Source organism: Ursus americanus, chromosome 11 (assembly GCF_024610735.1).
Source record: "Ursus americanus isolate L20-20 chromosome 11, mUrsAme1.1.p, whole genome shotgun sequence".
In the NCBI taxonomy this organism is placed as follows: Eukaryota; Metazoa; Chordata; class Mammalia; order Carnivora; family Ursidae; genus Ursus; species Ursus americanus.
Window position 1 is genome coordinate 29,834,693 of NC_142137.1, and position 24,730 is coordinate 29,859,422.

Here is a 24,730-nt window from a genome sequence, read left to right on the forward strand (position 1 = left end):
TTTGTTTATTTTGAAATTTTAGTTTATCAATACTCTCCATTTGCCAAGTCTTCCCCCCCCCCCCACTTGCCAAGTCTTGTAATTCAGTTTCTAAGTAGTAAAATAATCCCTCCAAGACCTGATAACAAGGGAGTTCTTTGTAACACTTGGAACATTCTATAATTATTTTGTATTTCTCCTAACAGTTTTTTTTTTAAATCAGTTTGTAACTAATAGGATCTTTCTTTTCTTTCTTTCTTTCTTTCTTTCTTTCTTTCTTTCTTTCTTTCTTTCTTTCTTTTTCTTTCTTTTTCTCTTTCTTTCTTCCTTTCTTTCTTCTTTCTTTCTTTCTTTCTTTCTTTCTTTCTTTCTTTCTTTCTTTCTTTCTTTCTTTCTTTCTATGTGTGTGTGACTAAAAATTTTCCTCTAAGTCATATTCCCTGACTTTATATTGCTGACCATTTCCTTTTTTTTTTTCCAAGTTGGATTTTCACTAGGTGGTATAATCATTCTTTCAGGATACTATCACTTTATCTAAATATGCCATCGTTCAAAATGTCTATGTCCATAAAGGATTGAAAGTAGAACAAAGTATCAATGTGCAGTAAAAGAACTAGGCAAGTATTTGGAATCTGTTTTTTCTTTGCAGAAAAAGCAAGTTTGCTTTCCAGAACACCACCCAGATAGTACCAAATCACATTAACTAACCATATGGACACATTCCAGAAAACCAATTTCAGAGTCACTGGGTTTTCTGACTTTGAACAAGATAATGTCATTTCTATTGACACGATTTACTGAAATTCAAATTTAATGCAACCTGAACTATGGTCATTACCCATAACTACCTAGAGTTATTTCACATTAGGAGATCTAGCATAATTTCTGTTTTTCTCTGATATGACCAACTTTCCTTTCTGGGATGTTAATTTATATGAAATGGTACATTTAGAAATAAATATGAAAGTATCCTTGAGGCATGAAAAATTTGCTCCTCTTGAAGAGTTTCTGATTTGGTAGTACTTGGTTGGTTTGTTTTCTTTTTATTCCGAGTTAACACAAATCAGCAGTTTGTAATGCCCTAATTGCAACCAAGACAAAAAAAGTCAATGCCAACAATACCAATAAAGCTACTTGAAGAAAATCGTTAAGTACTAGGCTAACTGTTAATGGTGATGATAATCATAATAATGATATTTTATACCTCTACAATGCGTTTCCTCTGAGCATCTCAGAGGACTTTATTGATAAATACTTTGATTTTACCCAGATAAATCACGTTTTCATTTGTATACACTTCTGTAAAGTTGCTTCAAATATCGGCATTAATCAAAAATGCAGAATCCCTCAATTTTAACATTTCAACCATTTATACACTTAGCTTAAAGAATACCTGTGCACTTTCTGATGTTCTAGAAACAGCTTGCTTCCTGAGAATTGATTACAGGTGTTATCAGAGTTAAACATCTATTATTGTAAGAGGTACCAGAATAAACATAGATATTTACATCTCTTCTATAGGTCAGGAATAGAAATTCTAATGACCTAGAAAAGCAAATCTTTCAGAAATTTGTTCTGATCTCAAGAAAACTTAGGCATTCTGTTGTTCTTCCAACTTGAATATTTGAATAGCAGAACTCTTTGTATTTTTTAAAATACATACACACACAAACTCCTTGGGTTCAAACGGTGGTCTGACATATTGTAAGATACCCCAGATGTGAGAGTACTCTAGGCATAATAGTTCTTCCTTTACTTTGCGTGGACTTTTCCAGGGTTGGTGCCGTGGTGTACCCCAGATAGAAAAGGACAGCCTCGCCTAAGGGATACATTTTGCTCTGTGGCGAAAGCATAAGTTAGCTAATGGTCTTCCGAGAGAATGCATTCTCAGGCTCCCCAGGTTCACCCATGAGCAATCCAAAACATTTGGCTTGGTCATTTAGCCAATGCCATGTAAACAACAATAAACCCCATTACCCAGTAGGATTACTGAAAGGACTAAAAGGGTTAAAGATTGAGGAAGTTCCTAACATGATGCCAGGCATTCATGATGCTTATGAACCAAGGGAACAATCCCACTGAAAATTAAATTAAAACCAAACAAAGCAAAGCAAAACAGAAAACAGACTGAAATATGAAGAGAAAATTCAATTGCCGTCTTATGGCTAGATCTCTTAACCTGGGGTCCAGGAATGGCCACCTGTCTAGACAGGTTTCAGGTGATTTATAAGCACAATTGGAGGCAAAGATGTACATGGGAATTTTTCTAACGTCTTTCCCTCTTATTAGAGACTCCGAAGAGTCCCTGACTCAACAGAGTTCAGAAACTATTGCCTTACAGTGATAATAGTGTTGTCAATAGCAGTGACAGCATGACAGAAAAACCCCTGCCTCCTTCGCTACCCACCATGCCCTCACAAATTCACTAAAGAAAAAACAAACAGGTTTACAAATTACAGTATTTGATAATTTATGTCTGGTTGCTGCTCATTTCCTGATGATTTTATTTATAAAGGAAGATGTGCACCCCATGAACCCTGTACCATAGCTCTTCCATTATCTGGACGCACTGTTCTCTTTCTCCTTTTCTTTCTCCTTATCCTTCATATCCACAAATCCCATTTCACTGATTTCTGGATAAACAGAAATTAAAATGTTGACGTGTAACTAGATGGAGCTGCACAGTGTTCGTGAATCCCAGTCACTGGGGTTTGCGGAGCAGCTTAGAGTTTTAAAGTACTTACTGTGAGTTAGGGTATGATTTATTTCCATTTTGTAGATCAGAAAATGGGGTTCTGAGGGGTTAAATGGCTTGTCCAATTTTAGTCAGCTAGTGCAGGCTAGAGCCAGGGCCCAAGCCTCAGAGACCCGACTTAAAATCCTATATTCCATCTACTGAGACTGCTATTCCCAAAGGAATGCAGCCTAGCCCTCTTTTCCCCCAATACTCCATAAAAAAAGCATTCCAAAATCAAATGCATCTCAATTAATATGGCTCTGTATTGGAAGATACAGAAGATCTCAAAGACAACAGCAACAACAAAACAACTGTTTAACTTTCTTACCGCAGACTTGACCTGAAGACCCAGTAAAGAACAAAATATCCAAGGATGCCAAATTATCAAGCTGTGTCTTTGAAAGTAACCCTCAGGATGAAGAGTTGGGGCAGGAAGAAACTTTTTATTCCGTTTTCCCTAACAACCTTCCCAAAACAGTATTTTGAATGAAGCAGCCATCAAAAGGAATTTTCTCTTATCTACCTGCTTTAGTTTATCAGTTTTCAGGCAACTCTGACCCAGATCTACAGCCCCTCCCTTACTGTCAATCCTCTCCCTACTGTCGTTCTCCCCAAGGCTATTTTTCTACTACAACCAAGCAGGCTATATTTTTTTGCCAGATCAATCTTTCTAAAACACAGGCCAGGTGACATCAGTCCCCCACTCAAAAACGGTTTACTGCTGGTGACCTACTACGGAATACTATTGAGGGCTTCTATAATCTGGACTCAAGTCACCTTCTTCATGTTGTTTTTCTAACCTGCTACATTGAAGGTGATAAATATGTGGCACATTTATCATCATGAACCCCCCCAGGCACATGTATTCATTCAAAGATTAGTTGTTGATTCCCCACGGTGTGCATGGACTCTGTTCAGCTCCAGGAATCTCATAGGCATATGGTTCCTGACCTCATAGAGCTGATGACTAAGTGGAGAAGACAGGCAATAAACAAGAAACTAAATGAACTGTGATAGCACTCTAAGGAAACAAAATTGCTGCTGAATACAGAAATGGGGATGGGGCTTGTGGAAGGCCGGAAGTGATCTAGTTAAATATGATAGTTGGAGAAGACATAGCTGAAGATGCAACATTCGAATAAGAGGTGGTCATCCTTGGAAAAGAGCATTCCAGATTGAGGGACAAGCAAGTGTGAAGAGCCTGAGGTGGGAAAGAGCTTGCGGAACTTTAAAGAGGCCTGCTTGAATGGAGACCAATGGACCAGGACTGTAGCCTCCAATGAGGCAAAGTCTACATCACGGAGGTCCTTAGACCCATGGACAGAACTAGTTGTTTTACCCAGTGTAATGAGAAACCAACAAATTGTTTTAAGCAGAGAAGTGCCACAATCTGATTAATATTTTTTTTTAACCAAGGAGACATTAATAACCAAGATAAGCCTCTGCCTTCAAAGGGAACTTAAAATAATAATAATGCTGAAAAGCAAAAGCACTAAATTATAGAAGGAAAAAAAAAGAGAGGCTGTTGTACAAATATGTGTTTACTTCAGATTTTTTACTAACAAAAAATAAGACTAGAACATTTTAGAAGATCCATTTTAGGGTTGGAACAACTTAAAGTCTATCCAGCCTCGAAGTAGGATCTGGCATATTCTGTATGAAAACAAGGTGAAAGTCAGAGCTTTTAGTCACAACTTCAACTCTTTGGGCCCACGGCCATTGCAGAAGTCTGGGGGTAGGGGCAGAAATAGAGCGTAAATACATTATACAGAATACATTACACACCAAGCTTAGCCTGAATTTCAGAGCATGAAAACACATGGCATTCCTAAGTATACTCCTTATCTAAAATTAGCTGACATCTAAGGAAATCTAACATCTAAGAAAAGTCAGCAGAACCCCTGAAATACCAAAAAGAGCAAGCCCATAGCATTCCCACCAATTCTGAGTAAGATCTGCCAGAGCTAAGATCAAATCCTTTGTATGTTTACAGCCTGTCTCACATTAGAGATATTTTTTTTTTGCCAAATCTGATGTAATATTTCTTTTTTCGTTTTTCTTTTCTTTCTTTCTTTTTTTTTTTCTTTTTTTTTTTTGACAAAAATGTGCAGTCAACCCTAGGCAAAAAGTGTGGAAATAGATTTCAAACAAATGTGTTACAGAAGCCGACTAAACCCTAGGCGGGAGGCAGCACGGCTACCTGGAGAGTCGGGCCCTGTGATCAGACCACGGGGACCCTTTGGGGTTGCAGTCGACTTGCTTCCAGTTGGGCCTGAATTGTCCTCTCACCGAAGACACAGCACGAGGTGCCTAACCCATCTCCAAGACCGCTGCGTAGGCCGATGTCAGCCTCGCTGGCCTAGCTGCCTGGATTCGACACGCTTTTTACTGTGTACCCTCTAGTTCCTGCGGCTCTAAATCAATAACTTCTGTCTTGTGACTGCAGCTTCCCTTAAAAACAGAGGAGCCGGGCTAGAAAGAGAAAGAGCTGTTCTGAATCCCGACATGCTCTCGCTCCCCCGTAGAACATCCAGCCGGGGGGGCGGGGGGGCGTGAATGATGGGACACGAGGAAACTGAAAAAGCACATCTCCTGACGGCACTTACAGGAGTCCCAAAACCCAGGGACCCAGAGCCCCCAGCTCACCGTTTGTGGACTCTCTCCCGGCCCCGCCCCGCCCCTGAGGGAGTCACGGGCCACACAGGGATGCTGCTGTGTTTCTGGGGCTTTCTTCGCCGATGCTAACAGAGGATGTCACCCCGCCTTCACTTCTGTAACCTTTCTTTGATTAAATTCTCAGGTAGCTTTAGCAACTCCGAGCTGCGGCCAATTGGGTTTGAAGACACGACAAACAAGCTTCTACAGCCGCCGCCGTATTGAAAGAAATGATGTCCTACCAGGTCCGGGGGGCTCTTTGGAGCAGCCTTACGAGGCTTGATGAACCGTCTGGAGTCCGCGTTGGTGTTTACAGCTCTTGGTGAAAATATCACGCACCCAGCACAGTTTGCTGGGAATCGTGCTCAGTGACTACTTGAGGCACAAGTCATTAAAGTGACACTCGGAGGAAATCCGCTTAAAATTTGATTCCACATTTTTATGATAGGGTAAAGAATGTTTTCTAGCTTTTGAATAGCTATATTCCTTTCAATTCTGTCATCTTGGCCTGATACACCCAGTGGCTCAGCGTCGGCCGGGGAGTTCCAGGCGGCAGCGGCTATACCTGGGGCTTCGGAGCGATCCATCAGACGGGCGCATCCTACCCGAGCAACGATGCTGCTGCTCGAAGGTACGAAACCGCGAAACACCATCAGAGGCTTGGCTTCCTTAGGAAGCCACAGAAAGATGGGCGAAGCAAACAGAATCACGGAAATGCAATGTCATCAAGAGCTAATGGGATTAGGAAAACAGATACGTTAGGTAATCAAAATAAATTAATTAATTTAAAAATGTCCTTTGTTGAAAATTCTTCAGCCTGTGTTTTAAGAATATAATCATTTATTTCTTTTGTAATAATAACTTGGCAAAATAGAAGGCTTTATATTTCCAAAATTCTTTATCTGGAGCCAGGCTACTGAGGCTGAATCCTGGCTCTGTCACTTTTTAGTTGTTAAAATTAGGCAACAAAATTCACTATATCTGAGTTTCTTCTATAAACCGGAGGGGGAAGGGGGCAATTTTAAGAATCTCATAGAACTGAAGGGAGGGTTAAATGAGTTAACATACGTAGAAAGCTAGAACACCAAGGGGCCCACCACAGAAAGAGCCAAATAATTTTCAGACGCTATTACTATTACTCTTGCTGTGATTTGTTGCCGTCATCATCATCTTCATCTTCGTCATCAGCATCTGTGTCTTCTTAGTGAATTCCCACAACAAAACAGTGCGGAGCTGTGGGCAACGTGTTCTGTTATATAAATAAAAGAAACTAAGTCCCTTAACAGAATGAATGAATGAATGAATGAATGAATATTTAAGTATTTACATATTTTTAAAGAATAAGATTTTCCGACTAATTACAGCAGAGTCATGACTGGAATCCTGAGCTCTTTCCGCCAACAACATCAGAACTTGCTGCAGAGAGTGGATGCTGACATCACTTCAGTGTTGCGTCACTATACCCTTGTGGCATTTTCTTAAGTCATTGGTTGCAAACTCCACATCCCCTGCTGAGTATCTATTTTCTCCTCACCTTCTCTTGAAGGCATTAGGTGTTACAGGATCAAGTCGCAGCCTGTAATTTCTCCTGACCCCTAGATACTACTCCACACTTCTTTTATTCATACTCACCTCTTTTAAATTACAAAGCAGTTGATACACAAATAAATTTCTCCCTATTTTCTAGGGACAACTTCCTCCTCCTCCTCCTCCTCCTTCTCCCTCCCTCCTCTTCCTCCTCCTTCTATCTCCTCTTCCTCTTCTTCCTCCTCTTCCTCTGTCTCTCTTGCTCCTTCCCTCCCACCATCTTTCTCTAGATTTCTGTTCCATCAGTCATTCCCCTTTTCTAAAGTACTTTCAGATCATTTCTTTTTTTTAAATTCTAAACAAGGAAAGATCTTCCCTTTCATGTCAAATCTTTACTTTCCATACTGACTTTTCATTAATGGTCCACAATCTCTCTCCACTCACTCCTGTATCCTATAATCTAGCACATATGTTTGCCCAGCTTATTGGGATTTCTTGCTTCAAAGCCACCAGGAAACCACTTATTATTGTATTTGGTACCCTTTTTTCAGCCCCTAAGTCCCTTTATCTCTCAAGCGGTGACATCAGAGGCCCCATCTCTCACTGCACGCTCTCCGTTGGAGCTCACTACATCTATTCTCCTCACAACCATTCCTCACGCTCTGTCTCCACTAATAGTCATCTCTGTTTTCTCACCTGACTTTTTTCCCAATTAAAAAAAAAAACATTTTATTTTTTATTTTTATTTTTTTTAAAGATTTTATTTATTTATTTGACAGAGATAGAGACAGCCAGCGAGAGAGGGAACACAAGCAGGGGGAGTGGGAGAGGAAGAAGCAGGCTCATAGTGGAGGAGCCTGATGTGGGGCTCGATCCCATAACGCCGGGATCACACCCTGAGCTGAAGGCAGACGCTTAACGACTGTGCCACCCAGGTGCCCCCCCCCAAAACAACATTTTAGAAAGATCTGTCTTCAAGCCCCATTCACTCTCCCTCCTTTATTTACTTATCTGTATTATGGATCTATAGTTTAAACTCTGTCTTCTCACTAAAACCTGTTCACCTCTTAATGATTTCCCTATTTCTTGTCCTGATCCTGGATAACTCTCAAGAGATTGGAAGTTAAAATGGCCTGGGATTTCATCTGAGCTCTGCCATTTACTATATCATTCAGGAGAAGATCTTAACTTCTCAGAACTTCGGCACACCATCCATAAAATGAGGCTTGGGAAGAGGAAATTAAAAGTACATATGGTGCCGTCCCCTAAAGGGGATCATGAGAAGCTACTCGCTGCCCACTCCTGACTCCCACCCCACCACACACACATCCCTCCCCCACATGAGGATTCCAGCACTGAAATCAGCACCAGACTGGAGTCCTTCCCCAGCCCCGTCTCCCATATGTAACCCATCAAGTTCTCCTGATTTAGTGCCTCCTTCCTGTGGGTTTTCTTTCCACATCCAGAGCACATCCCTCATGGCTCACTGCTGGCTTCTCACCACAGCCTTCTTCTCAGTTTCACCGCCTCCAATTTCTCTCAGGCTTCAATCCACTCTGGACAATGGCACCCGATTAATATTCCAAACCACTGCTCAAAACAATTACTTTCCCAAGGCAACCCAGCTAATAAGTAGGACACAGATTTGAGCCCGGACAGTCTATTCTGGAGTCTATACTCATAACTACAAGCCTGTACGGTCTCCATATCAATGTTTGGTCCTAAAATTCAACATCCTTCATGATCTGACCCCCAAGACCTTCCCACGCTTTCTTTCTGCCACACCTCAACACCGGTGTTTGATTTACCTGCACTTCCTAACATAAGCTTTCTTTATCCTTTAGGGTTCTTTCAGCTATGAGTCACAAAATACTAACTCAAGGCTTTAAACAGATAGGGGGTTTACAATCTCATGTAACAAGCCAAAAGGTAGACTATTTCCAGAAGTATTTAATTTTACAGCTGAACAGTAAATCTAAGACTCAGATTCCCTCCATCTTCCTTCCACTTTGCTACGTTCAACGTGATCTCATATGAGCTCCCTTTGTGGTTGCAAGATGGCACCACAGTTCTAGAAAGCACATATAGATACAATATCCAACGAAAGAAAGGACAGTAACTCCACCATAGTTTGAGTGAAGAATCTTTTCCCAAACCCTATCTTTCCCACCAGACCTCCCTTGACATCTCATTGGCCAGAGTTTTAACACTATCACCAAACAATTTGTAAACAAAGCACCATGAAGCCAGACAGATGCAGCAGCTTCCAACATCTTTGAGATATGTCCACAGTGAAGATTACATCATACACCCCAACTCACTACATGCATAAATACATTTCATAATGCATATATAAAATGCAACTGGAAGCTTTATAAAATAAAATTCATCCTTACTGAGCGACACATTCAGATACTTTCTATTCCATTTTATTCTCTATACTACTCCATTCCATTAATAAAAACAAACAAACAAAACACCAAATTGGTTTTGTAACTCCCTAATAGACTGCTACTGGCACTTTGGAAAACGCTGGCTTGTACTAATGAGAATTTACTCAAGTATTGCTGGAGACAGGTGAACTCAAGAATATTATCAGGTCAGTATGGTGAAAGGGGAAATGACTGTTTTAAAGACGGCTAATACTTTCTCGTTTTTGTGTGTCTTAGTTTATGCATTCACCATTCATCCATGTGTATGACACCCCTCACTCAACACTCATTTGCTAAAATTGGGATGTTTCAAACTTGGGATATTTCAACTTGCTGCTGGAAAGGCTGGAGTTTTTATTTATAACTTTAAAAAGACTGACATTCCTCAGTAGTTTATAAGTCACAGAAAATAAATCAAGTATTTTTTTTTAATTTCAAGATCTAGTTGCTTTTGATGATACAAGTAGGGTAAAAGGTCATGGGAGTTCAATTAATTTACTTTAAAATGCTCCTTTTAAATGGTGTCCAAAGAATAAATCACCAAAGACTAATCAGGAAAAACTGAGTCTCTCCCTCATGTTTGGAATGTCTCAGGATCTGAGAACAGCTGGCCCCATCTCTGTTCTCTCTTCTCCTGATTCATCTGTTCATGATCCCAGTGAGAGGTCACCCTGGGGCCCTAAATAATATGAGCCTGCGCACAGAGACCGCCACTTTCTTCCTGCCACTATCCTACCCTTAAGAACTTTGCCAAGCTCAGCAAAGGCTTTCAAGAAACTGGGCTTTGCACCCAGTCCTGCTTTTCACCCACTGAGCCCGGCTCTTCACAGACCTATGATCATTTCTATTTTTACAGTAACGCATTGGTGTATCCAAAGTGCCTGAGCACCTGATAGGAACGAAGCATGGTGTGAGGCTGCAGGGAACCCCCCACCAATAAGTCATAGTGCCTATTCTTAAGTGACTTGGAATCTAATGCAGGATATAATCCTGCAAACAGCTATTGAAACAGAAATTTCATAGTGGAGGTTTCCAAGAAGGAATACTGACTAATATTTGGTGAGTGCCCACTAAGTGCCAGATGCTGAGTGCTAGATCATTTATGTGAATGACTCCCATCAAAAAGCCATCATTCTCTCGCGGTATCATCATCTCCCTTTTTGCAGGTGAGGAAACTGAGGCCAGAGAGCCCCAGTAACTTTTCCCATGGGATATAGTTCCTAAGCAGTAGAGCCCAAAAGCAGAAAGAGATCCTTTGGACTCCAAAGTTTATTGTTTTCTCTATCATTTTCTCTGAGTCCACAAGCAAAAGAAAATTTTATCCAGATGAAAGGAAGACATATTTGAAATATACCTTTTTTTTAAAAGATTTTATTTATTTATTTATTTGACAGAGTGAGAGACAGCCAGCAAGAGAGGGAACACAAGCAGGGGGAGTGGGAGAGGAAGAAGCAAGCTTCCAGCAGTGGAGCCTGATGTGGGGCTTGATCCCAGAACGCTGGGATCACACCCTGGGCAAAGGCAGACGCTTAACGACTGAGCCACCCAGGCACCCCTGAAATATACCTTTGAAAAAGAAGGATGTGTTTCCCAATGATAAGGGGCAGAGTAGGGTGCTGGGTGTAGATGGCAGTCCTTTGATGAGTTGTGCAGGCTGGCAAGGGCAAGCTGGGTTCAGGAGATGCTAAACAGTATGGTTTGGTTGCCACTTGAGGGGTGTTTAGGGGGACAAAAGAAAGCAAATCTAGAAAAGGTGCTAAATTCCAATTCCTCCAGTTTTTATAATTCAGTAGAGATTTCTAAAGGAGAAAGGCCATTCTGCAACTTGTCTATTAGATTGTAAGTCAGGGCGGGGGGCTGGGGGCATGCTGGAATCGCGTGAGCAGAGGCGACCCTCTCAGAGCAGGAGATATTCTGGTCCTTCATGAGCCTCACAGTGCAACTCAGTGCTTTGCAGCTAGGAGGTCTGCAGTTTACCCCAAATGAATGAATGACAGACAAACAAAGGAGGGTTTCCTGCTCTCTCTTGCCATGTTGCTTAAGAAATGGGTCAGGGTGAGCTGTTGGACGGTGGGTTGAAGGACGGGAACTGACAGGGCAGAGCTCAGGATTAGCTTGACTTTTCCCTCTGTACCAGCCTCCAGATGAGGGAACTAAACAGCATGGCCGTTCGTTGGTTCAAATATCATTACTTCTCCAGTTATGCAGAAATGATGTGCTGGGGGGCAGAAAGTATTCAAGAGAGAACAGATGAAATGTAGAAGAGACAAATGTCCTAAAGGATTTGCAGCAGGATCTCCATAGCCAACAACGCCATGGTTCATACTACCAGACAGCCAAACCACATTTTTTTACACACCAGTCTGGTATTTTACTTTAGCTGAAGGAAGAAAGCAACCTAAAATTCTAACTGTAGGTTACTTACTGTCGTGTGGGTTAGGTGACAGGGAGGTGACATGGGGTGGCAACTTAGCAGCACATTCTGGGTGCAGCTTTGTGCAAAAGCTCAGCTTCAAAGGCTTTGCAGGTTGTTAATATATAAACTCCAAGCAGGAAGAGGCTAAAACATGTTGCAGAACTGTTTTGCAAGATTAGTTTGCTTGGCCTTACAGCCAGATAAAAATGGGCCCCCTTGAAGCAACAGTCACAGCCTGAGCAAGTAAAGCCAAAGCTGTGGGGGTGGGGAGGCAAGAAGGGACACCAAAGGGGAGCCAAGAGATGGAGAGATACTCAAACTTAGAGACACACCTGCTTCTGATACAGCGAAGGCTTTGAGTTCTTAATCAATGGTCAGGAGTCACAGTCACACCAAACAGGAAGTTGTTGGTGACAGTTCTTTTTGGTGCTTGATGGCACTTTCCATTGGCTTTTATATGCCAATCACAGTGCAGTATGAAGGTGGGCTAGCCATATTTAAAGTAGCAGAGGTTAGGTGGAAAATCCCAGAGATTCTCACGAGAGTGTTACCCAATAATGAGTAAACACAGATGTTTGATACGGTGGCTTTGGATGAGGGTCACAAGGTCTGTGACTCTGATATCATGATTAGGACAACTCTTCAGATGCACCATGTTGAGTATTTGGGGCTTAATCCTGCAGCAGTGCCCTTTTAAGGAACAGTTAAATCTGGAAGAGCATCGTAAGAGCCAGTAGATGACCCTTCTGTGGAGTTACCATGTCACCACAACTATCACATGCTTAGTTGCAGAGAAGTAAAATATCAATTTCAACCCGCAGTGAGGAAAAACATTCATTTTGTAAAAGCCAGTTAGAGTCTTCTGTGGATTTTAAAGTGAATGTGTATTGCTTTGTTTATTAAGATGCAATGTGTGTGAACTGCCATATACGTTCATAAAACATAATGAGATATTTTCATTAACATCAAAAAATGAAACAAATATAAAAAAAATGTTTTGAAACCAAAAAAAATCCAGTGTCAGAGGCTAAGTGTACCAATGTGATAAATAAATGCTCTTCCCTTTCTTTCTTCTCATTTTCTCATAAAATCTTAAAAATGATTTTGATCTTTAAGCTGCAGACCTACACTAAACTCTGGGGAACACAACGTAACAGATAGCCTCTTCCCACCTCTGTTTCTCTCTCTTTCTCTCTCTACTTGACTTCATAACTACATACACAAATGCATTCCCAGGCACAATAAAATGAAACATAACAAAAAAGCTGATTTCTTAAAAAAATCTTAATTCTAAAATTAAGAATTTGATATGCTTCCAAATTATGTCTATACAAAAATGTTTGTTGTTGTTTTTTTTTTAATTTGGTTTTGTTTCTAGATAGGAAAAGTTTGGGATATTTATTAAATGTTGGATGAAACTCATTGTTCTTCATTTGTGAACCCAGGAATGCTAGATTGAGGCATTTGGTGAGACTCTTTCTTTCATCATTAACCTGATTTGTCAAGTCTTCGGTAGTCTGTCCTAGGCTATATTTAAGTGAGGAAATCCTGCCGCTAAATGGGATGATCTTTTGACTTTGGTAAAAATAAAGTGAGATGAAAATTTTCCCCTGTAGGCTGAGTTCCCTTGATGCCTAGTTGCAGTGTCTTGCTTCTGGACTGTGGTTTCTGGGTAATGACTCTTAACAGAAGGACGGTAAAGGTCGAAACAGAGGCCACTATGGGAAGGCTCTGTAGTGTCTGAACTTCAAAAAGGATACTATTCTGGATGAATTGGTAGATCTGCCTTACTTCATAGGTGAGGAAACTCCAGCCCCAAACACTTAAGAGATTTTGCCCACAGGCATTATCAGTAGCAAATCCAGCAAATCCAGTTAAGAGGGCACATGTTGGGATGAGCACTGGGTGTTAAACGCAACTAATGAATCGTTGAACACTCCATCAAAAACTAATGATGTACTATATGCTCGCTAATTGAACATAATAATAATAATAAAATTATTCAGTATCACATAAAAAAAAAAAAACCACCTAACTCCTGCTTCACAATTCAAGGTTCTGTCACTTATGTCACTATGAGGCAGAAAAACAAAGTAAAATTTGTCATTGTAAAATAATGGAACTCTCATCTGAAAAAGGTAGAGAAATTTGCAATAGAGCAGATACACTTCACTGTGTCGTCATCAGGCACCCTGTTTGTGGGGAGCTTCTCTGATTGTCTGGAAGCCCCTTCCCCACCCATCCCCACCTCTGCCCTCAGGTGCTGCTCTTCCTCCCCTCTGCAGTGGTGTTTCTCAGTTCTTTATATACTTACACAGGGTTTTGCAGTTGTATGTTTGTAAGCCTATTTTCTCCACTAGATGTTAAATTCATCAAGAACATAATCATTTAAAAAATAAATTTGTTAAATGAATAGTGAATAAAGAATATATATATATATATGTATATTTCTATTTCAAAACCACAAGGATAATAATGAAGTCTAAGTATTATGCTATAACATATGTTAAATACTTCACGTAGGGCATTTAACCTTGTCAAGTTGTGTATTAGTAGCTCAATGACATCTATTGAATACCTACTCACTCTTCTCCTGGAGCTGTCAAAAAGCGTTATAATCCTTCCACATGCTAATGGTTTCAGTTTAAGCGTTCATTGATTAAGAAGAGATAAATGGATGGATGGATTTTCAGATGCCGATTTCACAACTCTACAATCTCCCAGGAGACCCTAGTGCGCACGCTGGAAATCTCATGGTTTAGATTGTTCCAATACCTAAATGAGACTTTGATCCATCATGAAAGTCACTACAATGGAGCAAAGCGCCACAACATGAACAAATAGCAGAGGTCTGAGAGCAAGAGAAAACGAGACAAGAAGGGAAAACAAAAAACAAAAAATCATTCCTACTTCCTACTTTAAAATATCCTTCCTACTTTAAAATATCTCCACCAATTCATAGGTTATTGCCAGCATGGAGTTATTTCACCGCCTTCAACCCCTTTGTCACAAAGAGATCCCATGTTGCTAGGCTGCATAAGAGAGAAGACATACACACTCACTCTTGCACATATGCACACACTCATACGTATTCACATGCGTGTGCGCACACACCCACCCCAGAGTAGCTCAAGAAGGCTATGTGAAAGAAAAAATAGACAATCTCTGATTATGTTTCTTATGAGCCTGTAGAATTCCAAGTAGATTTCTTGCACTTCTTTATTTTTTTTTAGCCTGTTTTATTAGCTAAGACTCTTCTAGTTTCAAGTGATGGAAATCTAACCTGAATGGTTTAAACAAACAAGAAACTAAACAAAGGTAGATGTAAAGAATTTATTGGCTTACTGAAAAGTTCAAGGGCAGAGTAGCTTCATGCAAGACTGGATCCAGAAACTAAAAAAAAAAAAAAGAGAGAAAAAAAAAGAAAAAGAAAAAGTCACTAAGACTCAATTTTTCCCTATCTCTGGTTTTCTCCGAAGTGGGAATTACCGTCACCAAGGCTCTCTCCTCATGATGTAAAGAAGGTTAGCTGAAGCTCGAGAAAAAAACTACAGCAGCAAATGAGGCTCTTTTTCCCAGTGGTTCCCACAAAATCCCATGACTGGCAACAGGCTTAGGTGCTCTAAGTCTGATCCACTCACTGTGGCCAAGAGGATAAGATGTGTTGATGGGACAGGTGTGGTTTACATGTGGGGATGACCAGCCATTCTGTTTTCTTGAGACCAAGTCCCGTGCCCCAGAAAACCCTTGGGTAAATCAGGATGGTTGGTCTTCCAGGTTTCCTGCAGTACTGAGGATGGGATTATTTCCAAACTACGGGCATTGAGAGTGTGCGTAATAGCAGGGGTTGAGTGTTAGGCAGGGGAAATGTTCCCTATGCCCACATATGAACTGTAGAGCTGTGCTGAGCAACACAGCACCCACACGTACCCACTGACCACCTGCAGTGTTGTAGTCTACATTGTAGCTGAAAACGGGTCTGAACTGAGAAGCCCGTTAAGTGTAAAATGCACACTGGATTTTAAAAACTTAGTATGAGGGGCGCCTGGGTGGCACAGCGGTTGGGCGTCTGCCTTCGGATCAGGGCGTGATCCTGGCGTTATGGGATCGAGCCCCACATCAGGCTCCTCTGCTATGAGCCTGCTTCTTCCTCTCCCACTCCCCCTGTTTGTGTTCCCTCTCTCTCTCGCTGGCTGTTTCTATCTCTGTCGAATAAATAAATAAAATCTTTAAAAAAGAATTTATAAGCTACAAAAAATTAAAAATAAATAAATAAATAAATAAATAAATAAAAACTTAGTATGAGAGAAAGAATGCAAGGTATCTTATTAGTAATTTTGTTAATTAATAATATTAATTTACTTGTTGAAATGGCAATGCTCTAGGTATGTTGAGTTAAAATATACTATTTTTTTTTTTACTTTTTTAATGTGGCTATTAGAAAAATTAAAATTACACACGTGGCTCACATTGTATTTCCGTTGCCTGGCAATGCTATAGGTTTTAACAAGGTAATAATGTATTTATGTTACATGTAAGTGGGGTCATATTTAAAAAGATGCTTTGAATGTATGGCATCGTTTTTTTTAAGATTGATTCATTTATTTGACAGAGGGAGAGCATAAGCAGGGGGGAGGGGTAGAGGGAGAGGGAGAGAGAGAATCTCAAGCAGACTCCCTGCTGAACACGGAGTGCAATGGGGCTCGATCTCAGGACCCTGATATCATGACCTGAAGATGAAATTAAGAGTTGGCCGCTGGGACGCCTGGGTAATTCAGTCGGTTAAGCATCTGCCTTCTGCTCAGGTCATTCTCCCCCCTGCTCCCTGCTTGTGCTCTCTCTCACTCTCTCTCTTTCTCTCTCAAATAAATAATATCTAAAAAAAAAAAAAAAAAAAAGAGTCAGCAGCCTAACTGAGCCACCCAGGTGCCCCTGAATGTATGGCATCTTAAACAACAAATGATAAATTAGAGAACATCAGGCCCCAAACAAATTCAAGACCAAATGTATTCATTCACTGCTTCCTGTCCTCATCTGTGCCAGGATCAGCCTTGAGTCCAGGGACTTCAGTCCCAAATAAGAAGAGAGGTCTGTCCTTCAATAGCCCAGAGACCAGAATGGAAGAGACTGGGGGAGAAAATTGTAATACAAAATAAAGTTGTGAGTGATACAATAAACTGTCCACGGTCTGTATTGATTTAATTAATTCTATTATCCAAGTAAGTTTTGTGTATTCAATCCATACTCTACATTTTCTCCTTTTATTGCACGCCCAGTTCCCTGAGACTAGGAAAAGTGCACTGATAAGTTGCATACAACCAATCGCTTTGGTTTCAGGGCTCCCTTTTTACTTGAAGATCAAATGTTTCTTCCTCTCTTAGTTACTCTTACCAGAAGCAGGTTAGCCCCGTGAAAGCTAATGGGCCTAGGTTCCAAATATTGCCAATGTTGCTCACCAGCTCCCTTACCGCTGAAAGTGGTTAACCACTCTGTGCCTCATTTTCCACCAACAGCATTGAGGAACAGGATCCTAAGTGACTCTCGAACACACGAACACACACACACACACACACACACACACACACACACACATCTTTGTTTGCAATTTACCTTATTATTGTTAATCATCTGAAAATACCGAATGCTTACAAACACTCCAACTTACTGTAATTGGACTCCTTCAATATAACTATTTTCAGTCACAGGGAGGGTTCTGCATACTAGCAATTGGGTTCTCTCTAAACATCCTTGAGAATGTTTATTTGAAAAGATTACCTTGTTTTCCTTCAGGATTAAGTCATGGTCACTGCAGAGAGAGATGATTTGGAAAGATGACAAGCAGTTTTTGATAGTTCCTCAAAGACTGCCCTTGTTCAATGAATATACCCACAGAAAAACAAAATGCATTCTAGCCCACACACGTTAGAGACATTTTTCAAACACCTAGATTAGAGAAGATAGGTATTACAAATAACATATTTGTTGGGGAGAGTGAAGAAATCACAAACTTGCTTGGATAAACACTATTAAATGCATACTTAACCAGTGGATTGCGACAGTTCCCCTCTGGCCCTCACTGACAAGCTTGACTCCAGCTGTAAATTCGATTGCAAAACTTCCTTGTCAGAGAACTCACCCTGTTAGGAGGACTCAACCCTGGCTTTGAATCTGCAAGGACAGAAAAATCAATGTGACAGCAAAGCAGTTGCTTGTGTCAGGCCTAACCAAGGAGAGAAAGAGCTTTAAATTAATCATCATTTAGGGTTACTAGCGAGCTGGTGAGCGGGTGCAAAGGCACAGTCCTCTGGAGTCTCTGCAAAAAGGGAAAAAAAGAGCCTGGAGCGCTCTGCTTAGGCTACCCACAGATACTGCCCTCTGTTATAAACAGAAATCAGTGTTTATGGTGGAAGTCGATCTTGTGTAAACAGATAAAATGCATCAAAATCAAAAAACGAGCGTTTGGTTGAAGCAATTATGCCCAGTATCTCTCCATGTGTAGGGTAAAGATAAGTGGAAGTTCCATCTTCTCTCCTAGAACCTGTGAACTGAGTTCCATGAAGCAGAGAGGATTTTAGATGATATGTTAAATTTTGATTCCCCACGAAAGCAAAAGACTGGTGTGAGCTTCTTATCTCAAGAGAGGTCAAGCATCACCTTCTAGAAGTGCCTTTGTTCATTCCTCACCTACCTTGGACAACCGGAGCATCGAACTAAGAAAAAGTAATTTGTGCGAAGCTTATTTTCAGTGGCGCTCAAAGCTGTCACAAAAGACCTACTAAGGTTCCGTTCAGCTGCTACCGTCAGATGGCACCTGTGAGGCAGTAAACTTCCTCCTGGTGGTGGTGAGCTCTGCCTTGGCTGTCAATCTGTCGGCTAAACAAGGCTACTTCGATTAAGAGATGTCCGCCTCCATTTCCGATTGAAGTAGTTGGGTCTGCATTGGAGGGAAAGATATTCTGGTCAGCTGACTTCAGACTGACTTTGTTCCCGTACCAGGAACCACACCTTGTTAGCTCCACAAGTATCAGCCCATCCAGGCTAACGGAGGAAAAATGCACCCCCTCTAATGAACTGCTGGCCACGGTGGTGGGCAAGCGTGGGATTCGGTGATGGAGATGGGCGGCGTCCGGGCTAGAGACATGTCCAGAGATAGAAGGGAACTTGGTCTGTCGCCCTTCGGGTAAACCTCAGTCTGGGATTAGAGGCCAAGTCAGTGAACCAGGTTCATTTGTTTCCACAACCCTCTCTAGCTAACGGGACCAGGATTTTGCAGAGCTTTAGAAAATCACTAGTCTCCACTATCTAGCCACGGTTGTTTGTCATGATGATATAGTGGTTATTTCTCAGTTCTTTACTCTATAAATGGAGAGACACCCACGGAAGACCCAATAGCATCAGAGCCTATTTTAAAAATGTTCCCTTGGCTTCATCTTCTAGTGTCATCTCTATCATCATAAAACTATCATGGGGCACAAGAAGTTCCCCCAAGCACCATAGGAGAGAATGGTACAGGAGCCGTTCCTGCCCACTAGGGCTGGTGACAGAAACCACAGGGCACTTCATCTATGCAAGTGTAATCAGTACATATAAACAACAGAATACAAATGCCAAATCCATAGAAAGGAGAAAATACCAGCATCTACAGAAAATAGAGTTGTACCTAATTAAAATATACGTATTTTTTAATCAGTGAAATTTTGCAATTGAAAAGAAAAGGTTTGCACGACTGTGCTGCTTCTTACCTTCAGGGGTCCGGAAGCTGAACTAGAGAAGCTAACAAGTGGTTGATTTCAGGATGGACTCTTGCAGGCAGCATTGGGTAACAAGCAGCTTTCAAAAATAAAACCATTCTATCATCTATCTATCTATCTATCTATCTATCTATCTATCTACAGAAGAGTTACAGCCATCAGTGAAGTCTTCTTTGAAAATCAAGAGCAGGACACCTGGGTGCCTCAGTCGGTTAAGCATTCAGAGATCCTGAGATCCTGAGATCGAGTCCCACATCGGGCTCCTTGCTAAGCAGGAAGCCTGCTTCTCTCTTTGCCTGCTTCTCCCCTGCTTGTGCTCTCTCTCTCTCTCTGACAAATAAATAAAGTCTTTAAAAAAAAAAGAAAGAAAGAAAATCAAGAGCAGGCTTCATATGTACCAAGGGAAATTACTAGGAAAGTTTGTAGGCGCTCCCTCTCTAGAGATCTTTATGAATAGGATAACTTTTCAACTGTTTTGTGTGGTTTTCCTTGAAAGCAAAAAATAGGTAAAGAAATCCTTTCAAAATCCTCTATAGTTTTCTCATTCATGGGTTATTTTCTAGTCATCCCATCCATTGGCCTTTTCTGCATCTTGCAGTCAATTTTTGAGAAAGGACAATCAGGGAGGATGAAGCAAATAGGGTGGGGTTGCCTGATAGGATAGTAACAATAGAACAGTTAATAAATATTCAATGCTTTACATATTCCAAGAGATACTTAGTACTCCACTTGAGTTTTCAAAAGGCAAAAAAAAAAAAAAAAATGTTGCAATCTTCCTGTCTAGACCAAATCAGCAGCCAACTTTATAAAGAACTTTCCATGTGCCAAATCCTCTACAGAGCATTTTGTATGAATGATCCTACTCAACCTAACAGCAACACTGTGAAATTAACATTTTATTGTTCCCATTTTACAGAGGACAAAAGAGAGTTTTGGAAAGATTGTCTTACAAAACTAACAGCACTAGGATATATTGGAACCAATATTCTGTGTATCAGTACACAAATTGATTCTTTTACAGTCTGGAGGTCAGAAATCTGAAATCAGTCTCAGTGGGGTAAAATCAAAGGGTAGGCTGGGCTGGCTCCTTCTGGAGGCTCTAGGGGAGAATCTGTTTCTTTGTCTTTTCCAGAATGGGTGCTGCCCTCATTCCTTGGCTCAGGGCCCTACATCACATCATCTTTTCTCTCCTCACCCTGCATCACACTGCCTTCTCCTTCTTTATCAAATTGCTTTCTGCTTCCCTCTTATGAGGACATTTGTGATTACACTTAGATTCTATTCTACCCAGATAATCCAGGATAATCTCTCCACCGCAAGATCCTCAACTTAATTACATCTGCAAAATCACTTTTACCATATAGGGGTGGCATGCCTAGATTCCAGGGATTAGGACCTGGATTTCTCTGGGGGCTGCTATCCAGCCCACCACAATGAGCATTCGAACTATCTTCCACTCTCTGAAACACTATATAGTATCTTCTTCCCAGATGAGTAATTCTGAACAAACTGAGTGACTGATCTGCAGTAAGTGGGTGGGTATCTCCTATAAACAAAAAAGGTTAAGTTAAGTAATTTTTATGGATCATAGCACAATATAGTGGCAAGAGACCTTGACTTGCAATCAAGAAATGGAGTTCTTAACGCTTAATTAGTCATGCAAGCTCAGACCAAGCCCTACATCTCTTGGAATCGGGGACCAAAAAAGGATCTAAACGTGTGCCAACTCTGATCAAATCTCTTCAAGCTTCAGTGGGAAATGTTGAACCCAGTTATCAGTGCCTGCCCTACTCAGTCTCTGGAGTTCCTTTTAACTCTGACTGTGTATGATCAATGATGTTTGATCTATCAATCACTGCCTAACAAATTATCCTAAAATGTAGTGGCTTTAAACAACAAACATTTATTATCTAAAAACTTGGATGGGTCTGGTATTTGGGAGGGGCTTAGCTGGTGGCTCAGGAGGCTGGAGTCAGGATTCCTGCTGAGGCTGCTGCCCTCAGAAGGCTTGCCCAGGGCTGGAGGGTCTGCCCCCAAGATGGCTCCCTCACATGGCTGTTCCCAGGAGGCTTCAGTTCCTTGCCTGCGTGGGGCAATCCATAGGCTACTTGAGTAACCTTAAGACACAGTGATTGACTTTCCCCAGAGCAAATAAGCCAAGAGAGAACAAAACAGATGCCCCAATACATTTTATGATCTCACCTTAGAAGTGGCATACCATCATTCCCTCTGCGTTCTGTTGGTTACACAAACCTACACTCACTCAGTGAGGGTGAGGATTATACCAGGGCAAGGATACCAGGAAGTGGGGCTAAGGCCATGAAAGTTCAACGACCTATGTGGACTCGTGCTTCCACAATGGGACATTCATGTTCATGTCTATCTAGAGGCCTCATCAGCATGTGGAAACCCGTATTACATAATACTTTGTGATGGTTGAGTGGCTTTGTGGCTTTGAGAAGGGTATTAACATCATAAAACATATTTTTAAGAAGATAGCTCTGATGGCAAAGCAGAGGGTGAACTAATGTGTGGCCCTACTGCCTGCCAGTAATGACACTCCAGGCTATAATAAAAATGTTTAGCCTGGCCTTGCAAATTTCTTGTGTCCCCAGCCTCTTCTGCCCATGTGTTTTGTTTCTAGCCACTGTGACATTCTCATTATATTCTGAACAGGAAAGTTTCTCCAGACCATGCCTTAAATAGCCTTCCTAGTTCAAATGCCATACTCTCCCTGAAGCCTTCCCCTCGTCCTGAGACAAAGCAAGTATCTCTTTCTAGCATTTTCACAGCACTTTATTCACCTCTCTGTTACAGTATGTATCACGCTTTCCTTTCAATAATCTGATTATGTTTTTCTCCCCAGATATTGGGTGTATCCCTTGAGGGTAGGGACGGAGACCTCACACTATGGTCAGGATATCAGAGCAATCAACAAATATTTTTTGATTTAATGAATAGACTCATTTCAATAAATCATCTTTCTAATACACTTAGTGAGCACCAACTAAGTGATAGGCATTGTGCTAGGTGCTAAGTCATGCAATAATGATCAGCATGGGCAAGGCCCTACCCTAAGGATGCAGAGAGAGGATCCACCAGTGGTAGGCTTGCCAGTGATTGTGTCCTTGTTGCTTCTCTTCCCCACTGCATTTTCAACTTTCCTACCGCATCCTGCCTTTTCCAATGTTCCCTTCCCTTCTGACTCCTTCCTAAGCATGCCACTGCACACAGGGGCACTGCTTGGTCTCTCTAACAAATATCATGGCCAAACAGTTGGCTACTCCAGGGCCCAGGCCAGGGTGGTTATGATGTCTATATTGCTGGCAAAGCCCTGTGTATATGAAAATCTGTTCCTGTTTCTCAATTAACACTTAGGAAAAAAGAGAGAGAGAGAGAGGAAGGATAAAACAAGCATTCTCATGTCTGTAGGGCTAAAAATTTTCCATCTTTTCCTAACTTTACTATCTCAAATGAGTTGAATGCTCAGACTTGTTCTCTTTTAGAAGGTTGGTTAGAGTAGCAGCCATTGTATCCATGACCACCTAGAATATAAACCCCATGACTGTGGAAACAGCTGTCTCTTCTTTTCCTTCTAAATTCACAGCTCCTTGAATGTTGTTGGGCACATAGTGTGTGTTCACTGAACGTTTGTTAAATGCGTTCCTCAAAGCCAGGATATCTTATCATGCTAAGTTTATAAACGACCTGTATTCTTTCCCATTACAAATGGCTAGGTGGCCTCAGTCACAGCATTTAGTCTGAGTTTCCTTTCCTATAAAAGAGGGACATCAAGTTTCCTCTCTTACACGAGGATGTTTTGAATATTAGAGAAAATGCTTATAAAGCACATAGTTTATTGTCTTTCCAGAATATAAACTGAGTGAATGATTTGATGCTGAATCTGGAATCCTTCTTATTCCTCTGAACATGTAGGTTTGAGAAATGCCTATCTCTATCTGTAATCCACTAAGTAGAATGGCTTTCTTATAAGTCAGGCTCTTGATTACTTTTGAAACACAGCATATATTGAATCAATATTTATTAAATACTTATAATAAAACTGTAGTTATGCTAGGCACCAGAAATAAAAAAAAAAACCTATAATACAGCCCTTTATCTACTGAACTTTATTCTTGGATAAGGAGAATAGACAATATAATAAAAAAATTACAGAATAATATGAGATGTGCTAAGACTGAAATAGGCATATAGGAAGAGCACCTGACTCAGCCTGGGCCAAAGGGAGGGTAGGCAAGGTTTTCCAGAGGATCTTAGTTACAAAGGAGTTAGACAGAGGGAGAAAGAACTTAGCCAGAGAGGGAAAGGAAAGCAGGATGTTGTTCTGAGTGGACGGAGCAAACTGAGCGAAGCCACGGGGAGAAGAAACGTCATGGTCCATTAAGAGAGTACAGGAAAGGGGCGCCTGGGTGGCTCAGTTGGTTAAGCATCCAACTCTTGATTTCTGCTCAGATCATGGTCTCAGGGTCGGGAGACTGAGTCTGCAAAGGGCTTTGCGCTCAGTGGGGCGTCTGCTGGAGATTCTCTCTCTCCATCTCCCTCTGCTCCTCACCTCACTTGTGCTCTCTTTCTCTAAAATAAATAAATAAATAAATAAATAAATAAATAAATAAATAAATAAATAAATAAATATTTTTTAAAAAAGAGAGTTTAGGAGATAACATTGTGGTGAGGACACGGAACGAGAGACAAAATCAGGTCAAGGGCTGAAGCTGTACAGTGATGCACAAAAGTCAGATCTGACTTGGTTTGTCTTTGTCTGACTTTGTATGTCATACTATGGATTCTGGACTATGTTCTTATGGTTTATGGGGAGCCCATGAATAATTTTAAGCTGAAAAACTGATAAATTGGACTTCACCAAAATTTAGAATATTTTCACCGCATCAAAGTTACAGACATTTGCACTTCATTTTTGAAAATAAAAAAAAACAAGCCACAGACCAAAAGAAAATATTTGCAAATTATGTGTTTGATTAAGGACTTGTACCCGGAATATGTAAAGAATGCTTACAAGTCAGTAATAAGAAGACAAACATCCCAATTAAAAATGGGCAAAAGATTTTGAGTCATGTCACCAAAGAAGAAATGCAAAGAGTTGATTAAGCACATGAAAAGATGTTAAACATCATTCGTCAATATGAAAATGCAAATTAAAACCATAATGACATGCCACTTCACATCTACTAGCATCACTATAATCAGAAAGACA

At 40.9% G+C, this 24,730-nt stretch overlaps 1 long non-coding RNA gene across 1 annotated transcript in view; it reads right to left on the reverse strand.

Annotated features, from left to right (window-relative positions):
* Window positions 1-18,757, reverse strand: part of LOC123792968 (uncharacterized) — a 35,895-nt gene extending 17,138 nt beyond the window's left edge. The window contains exon 1 of the long non-coding RNA XR_006779830.2: window positions 18,435-18,757. This is a non-coding gene — a long non-coding RNA (uncharacterized LOC123792968). The remainder of the gene's footprint in view (window positions 1-18,434) is intronic.
* Between the last annotated feature and the right edge of the window lie 5,973 nt (window positions 18,758-24,730).